Below are 18,866 nucleotides of genomic sequence, written 5' to 3'. Positions count from 1 at the left end.
GGTCCGATTTTCTCCAGACAAGCTGTCTTGGGAAGGATTTGGCCAGCCCTAAGAACCTGAAGGGAAAGGGCGGAGGGGGGTTCTCTCTCTGCCCCCGACAGCCCCGAGCTGGGTCGGTCCCTCAGACCTGGCCAGGGGCAGCCCATCCCCCGGCGCCCTTCCACGGGGCATCCAAGGGCAGGCTCGGCGCCAGCCCCACCACGCTCGCCACTGCCCGACCATCCTCCTCCCTCGGGGGGCCTGGGCAGGACAGGGACCCGGCTGTGGGAGGCCTCCAGATCTCAGGCCTGGCACACCGTTTACCAGGCTGCTTCCTCCTCTGACGGGGGCCCAGCACACGCCCCAGGAGACTTGGCAGCCGCCCCCTGGGCTCTATCCTCTGGAACTCGTCCCCTTGGAAGGGGCCTGGCCCAGGTGCCAGGTTCGGCTGGTCGGCCAGCCTCCTTTGGAGAAAGCAGGCAAGCCGAGCCAGGCTTGCAGTGGCCCTGGCGTGACACCTGCCACCTCAGGCAGAGGGCCTCCCGCGTGCCCTCCATGGCGGGTTTCTCCCCGGAGCCGTGGCCTGGGCACTAGGAAGGCCGGGCCTCCCCGACTCCCGGGAGGAGGGGCTAGCCCACTTGCGCCCTGGCCCCCAAACCCTCTGGTGCCATCTGCCTGTCTCGGCACTTCTGACTCCACAGAGCCTTTCCTACATCTGGGCTGCCTGCCGTGGCAAAGTGCAGGCGTGGGGTGAGGCCATGGCTTTGTCTTTCCAGGAAAAAATGAGCCCCTGGCCGAAGCAGCAGGCCCAGGCAGAGCCTTGAGCTTGAAGCCCAGTAGGTCTGTGGCCCTCAGGGCCAGAGCCATGCTTTCAAGGCAGGGAAGCGGCCTGCAAGCTGAGTGGGAGTGGGGGAGGGGAGGGAGACAGCTGAAGCCGAGTCCAGAAGGGCGGCGATGGAAGAGCTGCAGCTGGGTCAGAGCCTGGAGGGAGGGCGGGGCCTTCACTGAGGACCCCCCCGCCCCCCGAGGCCAGCCCTAGGCCCCGGCGGTCGCGCATGCGCCCTTGGCCTGTGCGGTGTGTGGGGGCTTGAACCCAAGCCCGCAGGGCTCCCGGAGCGGCCAGAGAAAGAAGGGCCCATGGAGAGGTAGGCGAGGTGGGCAGGGGGCGCCACCTTACTCTCCTCAGCTCCCTGAGGGAGAGAGACAGAGACAGAGACAGAGAGAGAGATCCCTGACCTCTGAGTCTCTGCCTCCACCGCTGGCTGGTGCCAACTCACGCGCCATCCCTCTTCCAGCCATCACCCCCACGCCTGCCCCGGGTCCAGCCCCACCACAGAGAGGCCGGTTGGTTCCTGCTCACCTCTGTGCCGTCCCTTCCCGACCTGACCCCAGTGCAGGGGATAAGCTTCAGACAAGTCTTTCCATGTCCCTCTGCATGACAATAGACTTCCTCCCCTCTCCCATTCCACAGGCCCACCCACCGGGACATCCACCTTGGTCATTAGCTCAGGAGAGGATGCAAGATGAGAATCTCTGCTATTGTGTGGGGAGACTCAGTTTCCCGGGTTTCCCCCATGGACACATGTTCTTCAGCTGGGTCCGATTTTCTCCAGACAAGCTGTCTTGGGAAGGATTTGGCCAGCCCTAAGAACCTGAAGGGAAAGGGCGGAGGGGGGTTTCTCTCTCTGCCCCCGACAGCCCCGAGCTGGGTCGGTCCCTCAGACCTGGCCAGGGGCAGCCCATCCCCCGGCGCCCTTCCCCGGGGCATCCAAGGGCAGGCTCGGCGCCAGCCCCACCCCGCTCGCCACTGCCCGACCATCGTCCTCCCTCGGGGGGGCCTGGGCAGGACAGGGACCCGGCTGTGGGAGGCCTCCAGATTCTCAGGCCTGGCACACCGTTTTACCAGGCTGCTTCCTCCTCTGACGGGGGCCCAGCACACGCCCCAGGAGACTTGGCAGCCGCCCCCAGGGCTCTATCCTCTGGAACTCGTCCCCTTGGAAGGGGCCTGGCCCAGGTGCCAGGTTCGGCTGGTCGGCCAGCCTCCTTTGGAGAAAGCAGGCAAGCCGAGCCAGGCTTGCAGTGGCCCTGGCGTGACACCTGCCACCTCAGGCAGAGGGCCTCCCGCGTGCCCTCCATGGCGGGTTTCTCCCCGGAGCCGTGGCCTGGGCACTAGGAAGGCCGGGCCTCCCCGACTCCCGGGAGGAGGGGCTAGCCCACTTGCGCCCTGGCCCCCAAACCCTCTGGTGCCATCTGCCTGTCTCGGCACTTCTGACTCCACAGAGCCTTTCCTACATCTGGGCTGCCTGCCGTGGCAAAGTGCAGGGCGTGGGGTGAGGCCATGGCTTTGTCTTTCCAGGAAAAAAATGAGCCCCTGGCCGAAGCAGCAGGCCCAGGCAGAGCCTTGAGCTTGAAGCCCAGTAGGTCTGTGGCCCTCAGGGCCAGAGCCATGCTTTCAAGGCAGGGAAGCGGCCTGCAAGCTGAGTGGGAGTGGGGGAGGGGAGGGAGACAGCTGAAGCCGAGTCCAGAAGGGCAGCGATGGAAGAGCTGCAGCTGGGTCAGAGCCTGGAGGGAGGGCGGGGCCTTCACTGAGGACCCCCCCGCCCCCCGAGGCCAGCCCTAGGCCCCGGCGGTCGCGCATGCGCCCTTGGCCTGTGCGGTGTGTGGGGGCTTGAACCCAAGCCCGCAGGGCTCCCGGAGCGGCCAGAGAAAGAAGGGCCCATGGAGAGGTTGGCGAGGTGGGCAGGGGGCGCCACCTTACTCTCCTCAGCTCCCTGAGGGAGAGAGACAGAGACAGAGACAGAGAGAGAGATCCCTGACCTCTGAGTCTCTGCCTCCACCGCTGGCTGGTGCCAAACTCATGCGCCATCCCACTTCCAGCCATCACCCCCACGCCCTGCCCCGGGGCCAGCCCCACCACAGAGAGGCCGGTTGGTTCCTGCTCACCTCTGTGCCGTCCCTTCCCGACCTGACCCCAGTGCAGGGGATAAGCTTCAGACAAGTCTTTCCATGTCCCTCTGCATGACAATAGACTTCCTCCCCTCTCCCATTCCACAGGCCCACCCACCCGGGACATCCACCTTGGTCATTAGCTCAGGAGAGGATGCAAGATGAGAATCTCTGCTATTGTGTGGGGAGACTCAGTTTCCCGGGTTTCCCCATGGACACATGTTCTTCAGCTGGGTCTGATTTTCTCCAGACAAGCTGTCTTGGGAAGGATTTGGCCAGCCCTAAGAACCTGAAGGGAAAGGGCGGAGGGGGGTCTCTCTCTGCCCCGACAGCCCCGAGCTGGGTCGGTCCCTCAGACCTGGCCAGGGGCAGCCCATCCCCCGGCGCCCTTCCCCGGGGCATCCAAGGGCAGGCTCGGCGCCAGCCCCACCCCGCTCGCCACTGCCCGACCATCGTCCTCCCTCGGGGGGGCCTGGGCAGGACAGGGACCCGGCTGTGGGAGGCCTCCAGATCTCAGGCCTGGCACACCGTTTACCAGGCTGCTTCCTCCTCTGACGGGGGCCCAGCACACGCCCCAGGAGACTTGGCAGCCGCCCCCAGGGCTCTATCCTCTGGAACTCGTCCCCTTGGAGGGGCCTGGCCCCAGGTGCCAGGTTCGGCTGGTCGGCCAGCCTCCTTTGGAGAAAGCAGGCAAGCCGAGCCAGGCTTGCAGTGGCCCTGGCGTGACACCTGCCACCTCAGGCAGAGGGCCTCCCGCGTGCCCTCCATGGCGGGTTTCTCCCCGGAGCCGTGGCCTGGGCACTAGGAAGGCCGGGCCTCCCCGACTCCCGGGAGGAGGGGCTAGCCCACTTGCGCCCTGGCCCCCAAACCCTCTGGTGCCATCTGCCTGTCTCGGCACTTCTGACTCCACAGAGCCTTTCCTACATCTGGGCTGCCTGCCGGGGCAAAGTGCAGGCGTGGGGTGAGGCCATGGCTTTGTCTTTCCAGGAAAAAATGAGCCCCCTGGCCGAAGCAGCAGGCCCAGGCAGAGCCTTGAGCTTGAAGCCCAGTAGGTCTGTGGCCCTCAGGGCCAGAGCAATGCTTTCAAGGCAGGGAAGCGGCCTGCAAGCTGAGTGGGAGTGGGGGAGGGGAGGGAGACAGCTGAAGCCGAGTCCAGAAGGGCGGCGATGGAAGAGCTGCAGCTGGGTCAGAGCCTGGAGGGAGGGCGGGGCCTTCACTGAGGACCCCCCCGCCCCCCGAGGCCAGCCCTAGGCCCCGGCGGTCGCGCATGCGCCCTTGGCCTGTGCGGTGTGTGGGGGGTTGAACCCAAGCCCGCAGGGCTCCCGGAGCGGCCAGAGAAAGAAGGGCCCATGGAGAGGTAGGCGAGGTGGGCAGGGGGCGCCACCTTACTCTCCTCAGCTCCCTGAGGGAGAGAGACAGAGACAGAGACAGAGAGAGAGATCCCTGACCTCTGAGTCTCTGCCTCCACCGCTGGCTGGTGCCAACTCACGCGCCATCCCACTTCCAGCCATCACCCCCACGCCTGCCCCGGGGCCAGCCCCACCACAGAGAGGCCGGTTGGTTCCTGCTCACCTCTGTGCCGTCCCTTCCCGACCTGACCCCAGTGCAGGGGATAAGCTTCAGACAAGTCTTTCCATGTCCCGCTGCATGACAATAGACTTCCTCCCTCTCCCATTCCACAGGCCCACCCACCCGGGACATCCACCTTGGTCATTAGCTCAGGAGAGGATGCAAGATGAGAATCTCTGCTATTGTGTGGGGAGACTCAGTTTCCCGGGTTTCCCCCATGGACACATGTTCTTCAGCTGGGTCTGATTTTCTCCAGACAAGCTGTCTTGGGAAGGATTTGGCCAGCCCTAAGAACCTGAAGGGAAAGGGCGGAGGGGGGTTCTCTCTCTGCCCCCGACAGCCCCGAGCTGGGTCGGTCCCCTCAGACCTGGCCAGGGCAGCCCATCCCCCGGCGCCCTTCCCCGGGGCATCCAAGGGCAGGCTCGGCGCCAGCCCCCACCCCGCTCGCCACTGCCCGACCATTGTCCTCCCTCGGGGGGCCTGGGCAGGACAGGGACCCGGCTGTGGGAGGCCTCCAGATCTCAGGCCTGGCACACCGTTTACCAGCTGCTTCCTCCTCTGACGGGGGCCCAGCACACGCCCCAGGAGACTTGGCAGCCGCCCCCAGGGCTCTATCCTCTGCAACTCGTCCCCTCGGAAGGGGCCTGGCCCAGGTACCAGGTTCGGCTGGTCGGCCAGCCTCCTTTGGAGAAAGCAGGCAAGCCGAGCCAGGCTTGCAGTGGCCCTGGCGTGACACCTGCCACCTCAGGCAGAGGGCCTCCCGCGTGCCCTCCATGGCGGGTTTCTCCCCGGAGCCGTGGCCTGGGCACTAGGAAGGCCGGGCCTCCCCGACTCCCGGGAGGAGGGGCTAGCCCACTTGCGCCCTGGCCCCCAAACCCTCTGGTGCCATCTGCCTGTCTCGGCACTTCTGACTCCACAGAGCCTTTCCTACATCTGGGCTGCCTGCCGGGGCAAAGTGCAGGCGTGGGGTGAGGCCATGGCTTTGTCTTTCCAGGAAAAAAATGAGCCCCTGGCCGAAGCAGCAGGCCCAGGCAGAGCCTTGAGCTTGAAGCCCAGTAGGTCTGTGGCCCTCAGGGCCAGAGCCATGCTTTCAAGGCAGGGAAGCGGCCTGCAAGCTGAGTGGGAGTGGGGGGAGGGGAGGGAGACAGCTGAAGCCGAGTCCAGAAGGGCGGCGATGGAAGAGCTGCAGCTGGGTCAGAGCCTGGAGGGAGGGCGGGGCCTTCACTGAGGACCCCCCCGCCCCCCGAGGCCAGCCCTAGGCCCCGGCGGTCGCGCATGCGCCCTTGGCCTGTGCGGTGTGTGGGGGCTTGAACCCAAGCCCGCAGGGCACCCGGAGCGGCAGAGAAAGAAGGGCCCATGGAGAGGTAGGCGAGGGTGGGCAGGGGGCGCCACCTTACTCTCCTCAGCTCCCTGAGGGAGAGAGGACAGAGACAGAGACAGAGAGAGAGATCCCTGACCTCTGAGTCTCTGCCTCCACCGCTGGCTGGTGCCAACTCACGCGCCATCCCTCTTCCAACCATCACCCCCACGCCTGCCCCGGGGCCAGCCCCACCACAGAGAGGCCGGTTGGTTCCTGCTCACCTCTGTGCCGTCCCTTCCCGACCTGACCCCAGTGCAGGGGATAAGCTTCAGACAAGTCTTTCCATGTCCCTCTGCATGACAATAGACTTCCTCCCCTCTCCCATTCCACAGGCCCACCCACCCGGGACATCCACCTTGGTCATTAGCTCAGGAGAGGATGCAAGATGAGAAATCTCTGCTATTGTGTGGGGAGACTCAGTTTCCCGGGTTTCCCCATGGACACATGTTCTTCAGCTGGGTCCGATTTTCTCCAGACAAGCTGTCTTGGGAAGGATTTGGCCAGCCCTAAGAACCTGAAGGGAAAGGGCGGAGGGGGGTTCTCTCTCTGCCCCCGACAGCCCCGAGCTGGGTCGGTCCCTCAGACCTGGCCAGGGGCAGCCCATCCCCCGGCGCCCTTCCACGGGGCATCCAAGGGCAGGCTCGGCGCCAGCCCCACCCCGCTCGCCACTGCCCGACCATCCTCCTCCCTCGGGGGGCCTGGGCAGGACAGGGACCCGGCTGTGGGAGGCCTCCAGATCTCAGGCCTGGCACACCGTTTACCAGGCTGCTTCCTCCTCTGACGGGGGCCCAGCACACGCCCCAGGAGACTTGGCAGCCGCCCCCTGGGCTCTATCCTCTGGAACTCGTCCCCTTGGAAGGGGCCTGGCCCAGGTGCCAGGTTCGGCTGGTCGGCCAGCCTCCTTTGGAGAAAGCAGGCAAGCCGAGCCAGGCTTGCAGTGGCCCTGGCGTGACACCTGCCACCTCAGGCAGAGGGCCTCCCGCGTGCCCTCCATGGCGGGTTTCTCCCCGGAGCCGTGGCCTGGGCACTAGGAAGGCCGGGCCTCCCCGACTCCCGGGAGGAGGGGCTAGCCCAGTTGCGCCCTGGCCCCCAAACCCTCTGGTGCCATCTGCCTGTCTCGGCACTTCTGACTCCACAGAGCCTTTCCTACATCTGGGCTGCCTGCCGTGGCAAAGTGCAGGCGTGGGGTGAGGCCATGGCTTTGTCTTTCCAGGAAAAAATGAGCCCCTGGCCGAAGCAGCAGGCCCAGGCAGAGCCTTGAGCGTGAAGCCCAGTAGGTCTGTGGCCCTCAGGGCCAGAGCCATGCTTTTCAAGGCAGGGAAGCGGCCTGCAAGCTGAGTGGGAGTGGGGAGGGGAGGGAGACAGCTGAAGCCGAGTCCCAGAAGGGCGGCGATGGAAGAGCTGCAGCTGGGTCAGAGCCTGGAGGGAGGGCGGGGCCTTCACTGAGGACCCCCCCGCCCCCCGAGGCCAGCCCTAGGGCCCCGGCGGTCGCGCAATGCGCCCTTGGCCTGTGCGGTGTGTGGGGGCTTGAACCCAAGCCCGCAGGGCACCCGGAGCGGCCAGAGAAAGAAGGGCCCATGGAGAGGTAGGCGAGGTGGGCAGGGGGCGCCACCTTACTCTCCTCAGCTCCTGAGGGAGAGAGACAGAGACAGAGACAGAGAGAGAGATCCCTGACCTCTGAGTCTCTGCCTCCACCGCTGGCTGGTGCCAACTCACGCGCCATCCCTCTTCCAACCATCACCCCCACGCCTGCCCCGGGGCCAGCCCCACCACAGAGAGGCCGGTTGGTTCCTGCTCACCTCTGTGCCGTCCCTTCCCGACCTGACCCCAGTGCAGGGGATAAGCTTCAGACAAGTCTTTCCATGTCCCTCTGCATGACAATAGACTTCCTCCCTCTCTCCCATTCCACAGGCCCACCCACCCGGGACATCCACCTTGGTCATTAGCTCAGGAGAGGATGCAAGATGAGAATCTCTGCTATTGTGTGGGGAGACTCAGTTTCCCGGGTTTCCCCCATGGACACATGTTCTTCAGCTGGGTCCGATTTTCTCCAGACAAGCTGTCTTGGGAAGGATTTGGCCAGCCCTAAGAACCTGAAGGGAAAGGGCGGAGGGGGGTTCTCTCTCTGCCCCCGACAGCCCCGAGCTGGGTCGGTCCCTCAGACCTGGCCAGGGGCAGCCCATCCCCCGGCGCCCTTCCACGGGGCATCCAAGGGCAGGCTCGGCGCCAGCCCCACCCCGCTCGCCACTGCCCCGACCATCCTCCTCCCTCGGGGGGGCCTGGGCAGGACAGGGACCCGGCTGTGGGAGGCCTCCAGATCTCAGGCCCACACCGTTTACCAGGCTGCTTCCTCCTCTGACGGGGGCCCAGCACACGCCCCAGGAGACTTGGCAGCCGCCCCCTGGGCTCTATCCTCTGGAACTCGTCCCCTTGGAAGGGGCCTGGCCCAGGTGCCAGGTTCGGCTGGTCGGCCAGCCTCCTTTGGAGAAAGCAGGCAAGCCGAGCCAGGCTTGCAGTGGCCCTGGCGTGACACCTGCCACCTCAGGCAGAGGGCCTCCCGCGTGCCCTCCATGGCGGGTTTCTCCCCGGAGCCGTGGCCTGGGCACTAGGAAGGCCGGGCCTCCCCGACTCCCGGGAGGAGGGGCTAGCCCACTTGCGCCCTGGCCCCCAAACCCTCTGGTGCCATCTGCCTGTCTCGGCACTTCTGACTCCACAGAGCCTTTCCTACATCTGGGCTGCCTGCCGTGGCAAAGTGCAGGCGTGGGGTGAGGCCATGGCTTTGTCTTTCCAGGAAAAAATGAGCCCCTGGCCGAAGCAGCAGGCCCAGGCAGAGCCTTGAGCTTGAAGCCCAGTAGGTCTGTGGCCCTCAGGGCCAGAGCCATGCTTTCAAGGCAGGGAAGCGGCCTGCAAGCTGAGTGGGAGTGGGGGAGGGGAGGGAGACAGCTGAAGCCGAGTCCAGAAGGGCGGCGATGGAAGAGCTGCAGCTGGGTCAGAGCCTGGAGGGAGGGCGGGGCCTTCACTGAGGACCCCCCCGCCCCCCGAGGCCAGCCCTAGGCCCCGGCGGTCGCGCATGCGCCCTTGGCCTGTGCGGTGTGTGGGGGCTTGAACCCAAGCCCGCAGGGCACCCGGAGCGGCCAGAGAAAGAAGGGCCCATGGAGAGGTAGGCGAGGTGGGCAGGGGGCGCCACCTTACTCTCCTCAGCTCCCTGAGGGAGAGAGACAGAGACAGAGACAGAGAGAGAGATCCCTGACCTCTGAGTCTCTGCCTCCACCGCTGGCTGGTGCCAACTCACGCGCCATCCCTCTTCCAGCCATCACCCCCATGCCTGCCCCGGGGCCAGCCCCACCACAGAGAGGCCGGTTGGTTCCTGCTCACCTCTGTGCCGTCCCTTCCCGACCTGACCCCAGTGCAGGGGATAAGCTTCAGACAAGTCTTTCCATGTCCCTCTGCATGACAATAGACTTCCTCCCCTCTCCCATTCCACAGGCCCACCCACCCGGGACATCCACCTTGGTCATTAGCTCAGGAGAGGATGCAAGATGAGAATCTCTGCTATTGTGTGGGGAGACTCAGTTTCCCGGGTTTCCCCCATGGACACATGTTCTTCAGCTGGGTCCGATTTTCTCCAGACAAGCTGTCTTGGGAAGGATTTGGCCAGCCCTAAGAACCTGAAGGGAAAGGGCGGAGGGGGGTTCTCTCTCTGCCCCCGACAGCCCCGAGCTGGGTCGGTCCCTCAGACCTGGCCAGGGGCAGCCCATCCCCCGGCGCCCTTCCACGGGGCATCCAAGGGCAGGCTCGGCGCCAGCCCCACCCCGCTCGCCACTGCCCGACCATCGTCCTCCCTCGGGGGGCCTGGGCAGGACAGGGACCCGGCTGTGGGAGGCCTCCAGATCTCAGGCCTGGCACACCGTTTACCAGGCTGCTTCCTCCTCTGACGGGGGCCCAGCACACGCCCCAGGAGACTTGGCAGCCGCCCCCTGGGCTCTATCCTCTGGATCTCGTCCCCTTGGAAGGGGCCTGGCCCAGGTGCCAGGTTCGGCTGGTCGGCCAGCCTCCTTTGGAGAAAGCAGGCAAGCCGAGCCAGGCTTGCAGTGGCCCTGGCGTGACACCTGCCACCTCAGGCAGAGGGCCTCCCGCGTGCCCTCCATGGCGGGTTTCTCCCCGGAGCCGTGGCCTGGGCACTAGGAAGGCCGGGCCTCCCCGACTCCCGGGAGGAGGGGCTAGCCCACTTGCGCCCTGGCCCCCAAACCCTCTGGTGCCATCTGCCTGTCTCGGCACTTCTGACTCCACAGAGCCTTTCCTACATCTGGGCTGCCTGCCGTGGCAAAGTGCAGGCGTGGGGTGAGGCCATGGCTTTGTCTTTCCAGGAAAAAATGAGCCCCTGGCCGAAGCAGCAGGCCCAGGCAGAGCCTTGAGCTTGAAGCCCAGTAGGTCTGTGGCCCTCAGGGCCAGAGCCATGCTTTCAAGGCGGGGGAAGCGGCCTGCAAGCTGAGTGGGAGTGGGGGAGGGGAGGGAGACAGCTGAAGCCGAGTCCAGAAGGGCGGCGATGGAAGAGCTGCAGCTGGGTCAGAGCCTGGAGGGAGGGCGGGGCCTTCACTGAGGACCCCCCCGCCCCCCGAGGCCAGCCCTAGGCCCCGGCGGTCGCGCATGCGCCCTTGGCCTGTGCGGTGTGTGGGGGCTTGAACCCAAGCCCGCAGGGCACCCGGAGCGGCCAGAGAAAGAAGGGCCCATGGAGAGGTAGGCGAGGTGGGCAGGGGGCGCCACCTTACTCTCCTCAGCTCCCTGAGGGAGAGAGACAGAGACAGAGACAGAGAGAGAGATCCCTGACCTCTGAGTCTCTGCCTCCACCGCTGGCTGGTGCCAACTCACGCGCCATCCCTCTTCCAGCCATCACCCCCACGCCTGCCCCGGGGCCAGCCCCACCACAGAGAGGCCGGTTGGTTCCTGCTCACCTCTGTGCCGTCCCTTCCCGACCTGACCCCAGTGCAGGGGATAAGCTTCAGACAAGTCTTTCCATGTCCCTCTGCATGACAATAGACTTCCTCCCCTCTCCCATTCCACAGGCCCACCCACCCGGGACATCCACCTTGGTCATTAGCTCAGGAGAGGATGCAAGATGAGAATCTCTGCTATTGTGTGGGGAGACTCAGTTTCCCGGGTTTCCCCCATGGACACATGTTCTTCAGCTGGGTCCGATTTTCTCCAGACAAGCTGTCTTGGGAAGGATTTGGCCAGCCCTAAGAACCTGAAGGGAAAGGGCGGAGGGGGGTTCTCTCTCTGCCCCCGACAGCCCCGAGCTGGGTCGGTCCCTCAGACCTGGCCAGGGGCAGCCCATCCCCCGGCGCCCTTCCACGGGGCATCCAAGGGCAGGCTCGGCGCCAGCCCCACCCCGCTCGCCACTGCCCGACCATCGTCCTCCCTCGGGGGGCCTGGGCAGGACAGGGACCCGGCTGTGGGAGGCCTCCAGATCTCAGGCCTGGCACACCGTTTACCAGGCTGCTTCCTCCTCTGACGGGGGCCCAGCACACGCCCCAGGAGACTTGGCAGCCGCCCCCTGGGCTCTATCCTCTGGATCTCGTCCCCTTGGAAGGGGCCTGGCCCAGGTGCCAGGTTCGGCTGGTCGGCCAGCCTCCTTTGGAGAAAGCAGGCAAGCCGAGCCAGGCTTGCAGTGGCCCTGGCGTGACACCTGCCACCTCAGGCAGAGGGCCTCCCGCGTGCCCTCCATGGCGGGTTTCTCCCCGGAGCCGTGGCCTGGGCACTAGGAAGGCCGGGCCTCCCCGACTCCCGGGAGGAGGGGCTAGCCCACTTGCGCCCTGGCCCCCAAACCCTCTGGTGCCATCTGCCTGTCTCGGCACTTCTGACTCCACAGAGCCTTTCCTACATCTGGGCTGCCTGCCGTGGCAAAGTGCAGGCGTGGGGTGAGGCCATGGCTTTGTCTTTCCAGGAAAAAATGAGCCCCTGGCCGAAGCAGCAGGCCCAGGCAGAGCCTTGAGCTTGAAGCCCAGTAGGTCTGTGGCCCTCAGGGCCAGAGCCATGCTTTCAAGGCAGGGAAGCGGCCTGCAAGCTGAGTGGGAGTGGGGGAGGGGAGGGAGACAGCCGAAGCCGAGTCCAGAAGGGCGGCGATGGAAGAGCTGCAGCTGGGTCAGAGCCTGGAGGGAGGGCGGGGCCTTCACTGAGGACCCCCCCGCCCCCCGAGGCCAGCCCTAGGCCCCGGCCGTCGCGCATGCGCCCTTGGCCTGTGTGGTGTGTGGGGGCTTGAACCCAAGCCCGCAGGGCTCCCGGAGCGGCCAGAGAAAGAAGGGCCCATGGAGAGGTAGGCGAGGTGGGCAGGGGGCGCCACCTTACTCTCCTCAGCTCCCTGAGGGAGAGAGACAGAGACAGAGACAGAGAGAGAGATCCCTGACCTCTGAGTCTCTGCCTCCACCGCTGGCTGGTGCCAACTCACGCGCCATCCCTCTTCCAGCCATCACCCCCACGCCTGCCCCGGGGCCAGCCCCACCACAGAGAGGCCGGTTGGTTCCTGCTCACCTCTGTGCCATCCCTTCCCGACCTGACCCCAGTGCAGGGGATAAGCTTCAGACAAGTCTTTCCATGTCCCTCTGCATGACAATAGACTTCCTCCCCTCTCCCATTCCACAGGCCCACCCACCCGGGACATCCACCTTTGTCATTAGCTCAGGAGAGGATGCAAGATGAGAATCTCTGCTATTGTGTGGGGAGACTCAGTTTCCCGGGTTTCCCCCATGGACACATGTTCTTCAGCTGGGTCTGATTTTCTCCAGACAAGCTGTCTTGGGAAGGATTTGGCCAGCCCTAAGAACCTGAAGGGAAAGGGCGGAGGGGGGTTCTCTCTCTGCCCCCGACAGCCCCGAGCTGGGTCGGTCCCTCAGACCTGGCCAGGGGCAGCCCATCCCCCGGCGCCCTTCCCCGGGGCATCCAAGGGCAGGCTCGGCGCCAGCCCCACCCCGCTCGCCACTGCCCGACCATCGTCCTCCCTCGGGGGGCCTGGGCAGGACAGGGACCCGGGTGTGGGAGGCCTCCAGATCTCAGGCCTGGCACACCGTTTACCAGGCTGCTTCCTCCTCTGACGGGGGCCCAGCACACGCCCCAGGAGACTTGGCAGCCGCCCCCAGGGCTCTATCCTCTGGAACTCGTCCACTTGGAAGGGGCCTGGCCCAGGTGCCAGGTTCGGCTGGTCGGCCAGCCTCCTTTGGAGAAAGCAGGCAAGCCGAGCCAGGCTTGCAGTGGCCCTGGCGTGACACCTGCCACCTCAGGCAGAGGGCCTCCCGCGTGCCCTCCATGGCGGGTTTCTCCCCGGAGCCGTGGCCTGGGCACTAGGAAGGCCGGGCCTCCCCGACTCCCGGGAGGAGGGGCTAGCCCACTTGCGCCCTGGCCCCCAAACCCTCTGGTGCCATCTGCCTGTCTCGGCACTTCTGACTCCACAGAGCCTTTCCTACATCTGGGCTGCCTGCCGTGGCAAAGTGCAGGCGTGGGGTGAGGCCATGGCTTTGTCTTTCCAGGAAAAAATGAGCCCCTGGCCGAAGCAGCAGGCCCAGGCAGAGCCTTGAGCTTGAAGCCCAGTAGGTCTGTGGCCCTCAGGGCCAGAGCCATGCTTTCAAGGCAGGGAAGCGGCCTGCAAGCTGAGTGGGAGTGGGGGAGGGGAGGGAGACAGCTGAAGCCGAGTCCAGAAGGGCGGCGATGGAAGAGCTGCAGCTGGGTCAGAGCCTGGAGGGAGGGCGGGGCCTTCACTGAGGACCCCCCCGCCCCCCGAGGCCAGCCCTAGGCCCCGGCGGTCGCGCATGCGCCCTTGGCCTGTGCGGTGTGTGGGGGCTTGAACCCAAGCCCGCAGGGCACCCGGAGCGGCCAGAGAAAGAAGGGCCCATGGAGAGGTAGGCGAGGTGGGCAGGGGGCGCCACCTTACTCTCCTCAGCTCCCTGAGGGAGAGAGACAGAGACAGAGACAGAGAGAGAGATCCCTGACCTCTGAGTCTCTGCCTCCACCGCTGGCTGGTGCCAACTCACGCGCCATCCCTCTTCCAACCATCACCCCCACGCCTGCCCCGGGGCCAGCCCCACCACAGAGAGGCCGGTTGGTTCCTGCTCACCTCTGTGCGGTCCCTTCCCGACCTGACCCCAGTGCAGGGGATAAGCTTCAGACAAGTCTTTCCATGTCCCTCTGCATGACAATAGACTTCCTCCCCTCTCCCATTCCACAGGCCCACCCACCCGGGACATCCACCTTGGTCATTAGCTCAGGAGAGGATGCAAGATGAGAATCTCTGCTATTGTGTGGGGAGACTCAGTTTCCCGGGTTTCCCCCATGGACACATGTTCTTCAGCTGGGTCCGATTTTCTCCAGACAAGCTGTCTTGGGAAGGATTTGGCCAGCCCTAAGAACCTGAAGGGAAAGGGCGGAGGGGGGTTCTCTCTCTGCCCCCGACAGCCCCGAGCTGGGTCGGTCCCTCAGACCTGGCCAGGGGCAGCCCATCCCCCGGCGCCCTTCCCCGGGGCATCCAAGGGCAGGCTCGGCGCCAGCCCCACCCCGCTCGCCACTGCCCGACCATCGTCCTCCCTCGGGGGGCCTGGGCAGGACAGGGACCCGGCTGTGGGAGGCCTCCAGATCTCAGGCCTGGCACACCGTTTACCAGGCTGCTTCCTCCTCTGACGGGGGCCCAGCACACGCCCCAGGAGACTTGGCAGCCGCCCCCAGGGCTCTATCCTCTGCAACTCGTCCCCTTGGAAGGGGCCTGGCCCAGGTGCCAGGTTCGGCTGGTCGGCCAGCCTCCTTTGGAGAAAGCAGGCAAGCCGAGCCAGGCTTGCAGTGGCCCTGGCGTGACACCTGCCACCTCAGGCAGAGGGCCTCCCGCGTGCCCTCCATGGCGGGTTTCTCCCCGGAGCCGTGGCCTGGGCACTAGGAAGGCCGGGCCTCCCCGACTCCCGGGAGGAGGGGCTAGCCCACTTGCGCCCTGGCCCCCAAACCCTCTGGTGCCATCTGCCTGTCTCGGCACTTCTGACTCCACAGAGCCTTTCCTACATCTGGGCTGCCTGCCGTGGCAAAGTGCAGGCGTGGGGTGAGGCCATGGCTTTGTCTTTCCAGGAAAAAATGAGCCCCTGGCCGAAGCAGCAGGCCCAGGCAGAGCCTTGAGCTTGAAGCCCAGTAGGTCTGTGGCCCTCAGGGCCAGAGCCATGCTTTCAAGGCAGGGAAGCGGCCTGCAAGCTGAGTGGGAGTGGGGGAGGGGAGGGAGACAGCTGAAGCCGAGTCCAGAAGGGCGGCGATGGAAGAGCTGCAGCTGGGTCAGAGCCTGGAGGGAGGGCGGGGCCTTCACTGAGGACCCCCCAGCCCCCCGAGGCCAGCCCTAGGCCCCGGCGGTCGCGCATGCGCCCTTGGCCTGTGCGGTGTGTGGGGGCTTGAACCCAAGCCCGCAGGGCTCCCGGAGCGGCCAGAGAAAGAAGGGCCCATGGAGAGGTAGGCGAGGTGGGCAGGGGGCGCCACCTTACTCTCCTCAGCTCCCTGAGGGAGAGAGACAGAGACAGAGACAGAGAGAGAGATCCCTGACCTCTGAGTCTCTGCCTCCACCGCTGGCTGGTGCCAACTCACGCGCCATCCCACTTCCAGCCATCACCCCCACGCCTGCCCCGGGGCCAGCCCCACCACAGAGAGGCCGGTTGGTTCCTGCTCACCTCTGTGCCGTCCCTTCCCGACCTGACCCCAGTGCAGGGGATAAGCTTCAGACAAGTCTTTCCATGTCCCTCTGCATGACAATAGACTTCCTCCCCTCTCCCATTCCACAGGCCCACCCACCCAGGACATCCACCTTTGTCATTAGCTCAGGAGAGGATGCAAGATGAGAATCTCTGCTATTGTGTGGGGAGACTCAGTTTCCCGGGTTTCCCCCATGGACACATGTTCTTCAGCTGGGTCCGATTTTCTCCAGACAAGCTGTCTTGGGAAGGATTTGGCCAGCCCTAAGAACCTGAAGGGAAAGGGCGGAGGGGGGTTCTCTCTCTGCCCCCGACAGCCCCGAGCTGGGTCGGTCCCTCAGACCTGGCCAGGGGCAGCCCATCCCCCGGCGCCCTTCCCCGGGGCATCCAAGGGCAGGCTCGGCGCCAGCCCCACCCCGCTCGCCACTGCCCGACCATCGTCCTCCCTCGGGGGGCCTGGGCAGGACAGGGACCCGGCTGTGGGAGGCCTCCAGATCTCAGGCCTGGCACACCGTTTACCAGGCTGCTTCCTCCTCTGACGGGGGCCCAGCACACGCCCCAGGAGACTTGGCAGCCGCCCCCAGGGCTCTATCCTCTGCAACTCGTCCCCTTGGAAGGGGCCTGGCCCAGGTGCCAGGTTCGGCTGGTCGGCCAGCCTCCTTTGGAGAAAGCAGGCAAGCCGAGCCAGGCTTGCAGTGGCCCTGGCGTGACACCTGCCACCTCAGGCAGAGGGCCTCCCGCGTGCCCTCCATGGCGGGTTTCTCCCCGGAGCCGTGGCCTGGGCACTAGGAAGGCCGGGCCTCCCCGACTCCCGGGAGGAGGGGCTAGCCCACTTGCGCCCTGGCCCCCAAACCCTCTGGTGCCATCTGCCTGTCTCGGCACTTCTGACTCCACAGAGCCTTTCCTACATCTGAGCTGCCTGCCGTGGCAAAGTGCAGGCGTGGGGTGAGGCCATGGCTTTGTCTTTCCAGGAAAAAATGAGCCCCTGGCCGAAGCAGCAGGCCCAGGCAGAGCCTTGAGCTTGAAGCCCAGTAGGTCTGTGGCCCTCAGGGCCAGAGCCATGCTTTCAAGGCAGGGAAGCGGCCTGCAAGCTGAGTGGGAGTGGGGGAGGGGAGGGAGACAGCTGAAGCCGAGTCCAGAAGGGCGGCGATGGAAGAGCTGCAGCTGGGTCAGAGCCTGGAGGGAGGGCGGGGCCTTCACTGAGGACCCCCCCGCCCCCCGAGGCCAGCCCTAGGCCCCGGCGGTCGCGCATGCGCCCTTGGCCTGTGCGGTGTGTGGGGGCTTGAACCCAAGCCCGCAGGGCTCCCGGAGCGGCCAGAGAAAGAAGGGCCCATGGAGAGGTAGGCGAGGTGGGCAGGGGGCGCCACCTTACTCTCCTCAGCTCCCTGAGGGAGAGAGACAGAGACAGAGACAGAGAGAGAGATCCCTGACCTCTGAGTCTCTGCCTCCACCGCTGGCTGGTGCCAACTCACGCGCCATCCCACTTCCAGCCATCACCCCCACGCCTGCCCCGGGGCCAGCCCCACCACAGAGAGGCCGGTTGGTTCCTGCTCACCTCTGTGCCGTCCCTTCCCGACCTGACCCCAGTGCAGGGGATAAGCTTCAGACAAGTCTTTCCATGTCCCTCTGCATGACAATAGACTTCCTCCCCTCTCCCATTCCACAGGCCCACCCACCCAGGACATCCACCTTTGTCATTAGCTCAGGAGAGGATGCAAGATGAGAATCTCTGCTATTGTGTGGGGAGACTCAGTTTCCCGGGTTTCCCCCATGGACACATGTTCTTCAGCTGGGTCCGATTTTCTCCAGACAAGCTGTCTTGGGAAGGATTTGGCCAGCCCTAAGAACCTGAAGGGAAAGGGCGGAGGGGGGTTCTCTCTCTGCCCCCGACAGCCCCGAGCTGGGTCGGTCCCTCAGACCTGGCCAGGGGCAGCCCATCCCCCGGCGCCCTTCCCCGGGGCATCCAAGGGCAGGCTCGGCGCCAGCCCCACCCCGCTCGCCACTGCCCGACCATCGTCCTCCCTCGGGGGGCCTGGGCAGGACAGGGACCCGGCTGTGGGAGGCCTCCAGATCTCAGGCCTGGCACACCGTTTACCAGGCTGCTTCCTCCTCTGACGGGGGCCCAGCACACGCCCCAGGAGACTTGGCAGCCGCCCCCAGGGCTCTATCCTCTGCAACTCGTCCCCTTGGAAGGGGCCTGGCCCAGGTGCCAGGTTCGGCTGGTCGGCCAGCCTCCTTTGGAGAAAGCAGGCAAGCCGAGCCAGGCTTGCAGTGGCCCTGGCGTGACACCTGCCACCTCAGGCAGAGGGCCTCCCGCGTGCCCTCCATGGCGGGTTTCTCCCCGGAGCCGTGGCCTGGGCACTAGGAAGGCCGGGCCTCCCCGACTCCCGGGAGGAGGGGCTAGCCCACTTGCGCCCTGGCCCCCAAACCCTCTGGTGCCATCTGCCTGTCTCGGCACTTCTGACTCCACAGAGCCTTTCCTACATCTGAGCTGCCTGCCGTGGCAAAGTGCAGGCGTGGGGTGAGGCCATGGCTTTGTCTTTCCAGGAAAAAATGAGCCCCTGGCCGAAGCAGCAGGCCCAGGCAGAGCCTTGAGCTTGAAGCCCAGTAGGTCTGTGGCCCTCAGGGCCAGAGCCATGCTTTCAAGGCAGGGAAGCGGCCTGCAAGCTGAGTGGGAGTGGGGGAGGGGAGGGAGACAGCTGAAGCCGAGTCCAGAAGGGCGGCGATGGAAGAGCTGCAGCTGGGTCAGAGCCTGGAGGGAGGGCGGGGCCTTCACTGAGGACCCCCCCGCCCCCCGAGGCCAGCCCTAGGCCCCGGCGGTCGCGCATGCGCCCTTGGCCTGTGCGGTGTGTGGGGGCTTGAACCCAAGCCCGCAGGGCTCCCGGAGCGGCCAGAGAAAGAAGGGCCCATGGAGAGGTAGGCGAGGTGGGCAGGGGGCGCCACCTTACTCTCCTCAGCTCCCTGAGGGAGAGAGACAGAGACAGAGACAGAGAGAGAGATCCCTGACCTCTGAGTCTCTGCCTCCACCGCTGGCTGGTGCCAACTCACGCGCCATCCCACTTCCAGCCATCACCCCCACGCCTGCCCCGGGGCCAGCCCCACCACAGAGAGGCCGGTTGGTTCCTGCTCACCTCTGTGCCGTCCCTTCCCGACCTGACCCCAGTGCAGGGGATAAGCTTCAGACAAGTCTTTCCATGTCCCTCTGCATGACAATAGACTTCCTCCCCTCTCCCATTCCACAGGCCCACCCACCCAGGACATCCACCTTTGTCATTAGCTCAGGAGAGGATGCAAGATGAGAATCTCTGCTA

This window comes from Diceros bicornis (genome assembly GCF_020826845.1).
Source record: "Diceros bicornis minor isolate mBicDic1 chromosome 16 unlocalized genomic scaffold, mDicBic1.mat.cur SUPER_16_unloc_1, whole genome shotgun sequence".
Classification (NCBI taxonomy): Eukaryota; Metazoa; Chordata; class Mammalia; order Perissodactyla; family Rhinocerotidae; genus Diceros; species Diceros bicornis.
The sequence above is the reverse complement of the archived record's forward strand: the minus strand, read 5'-3'. Positions refer to the sequence as shown.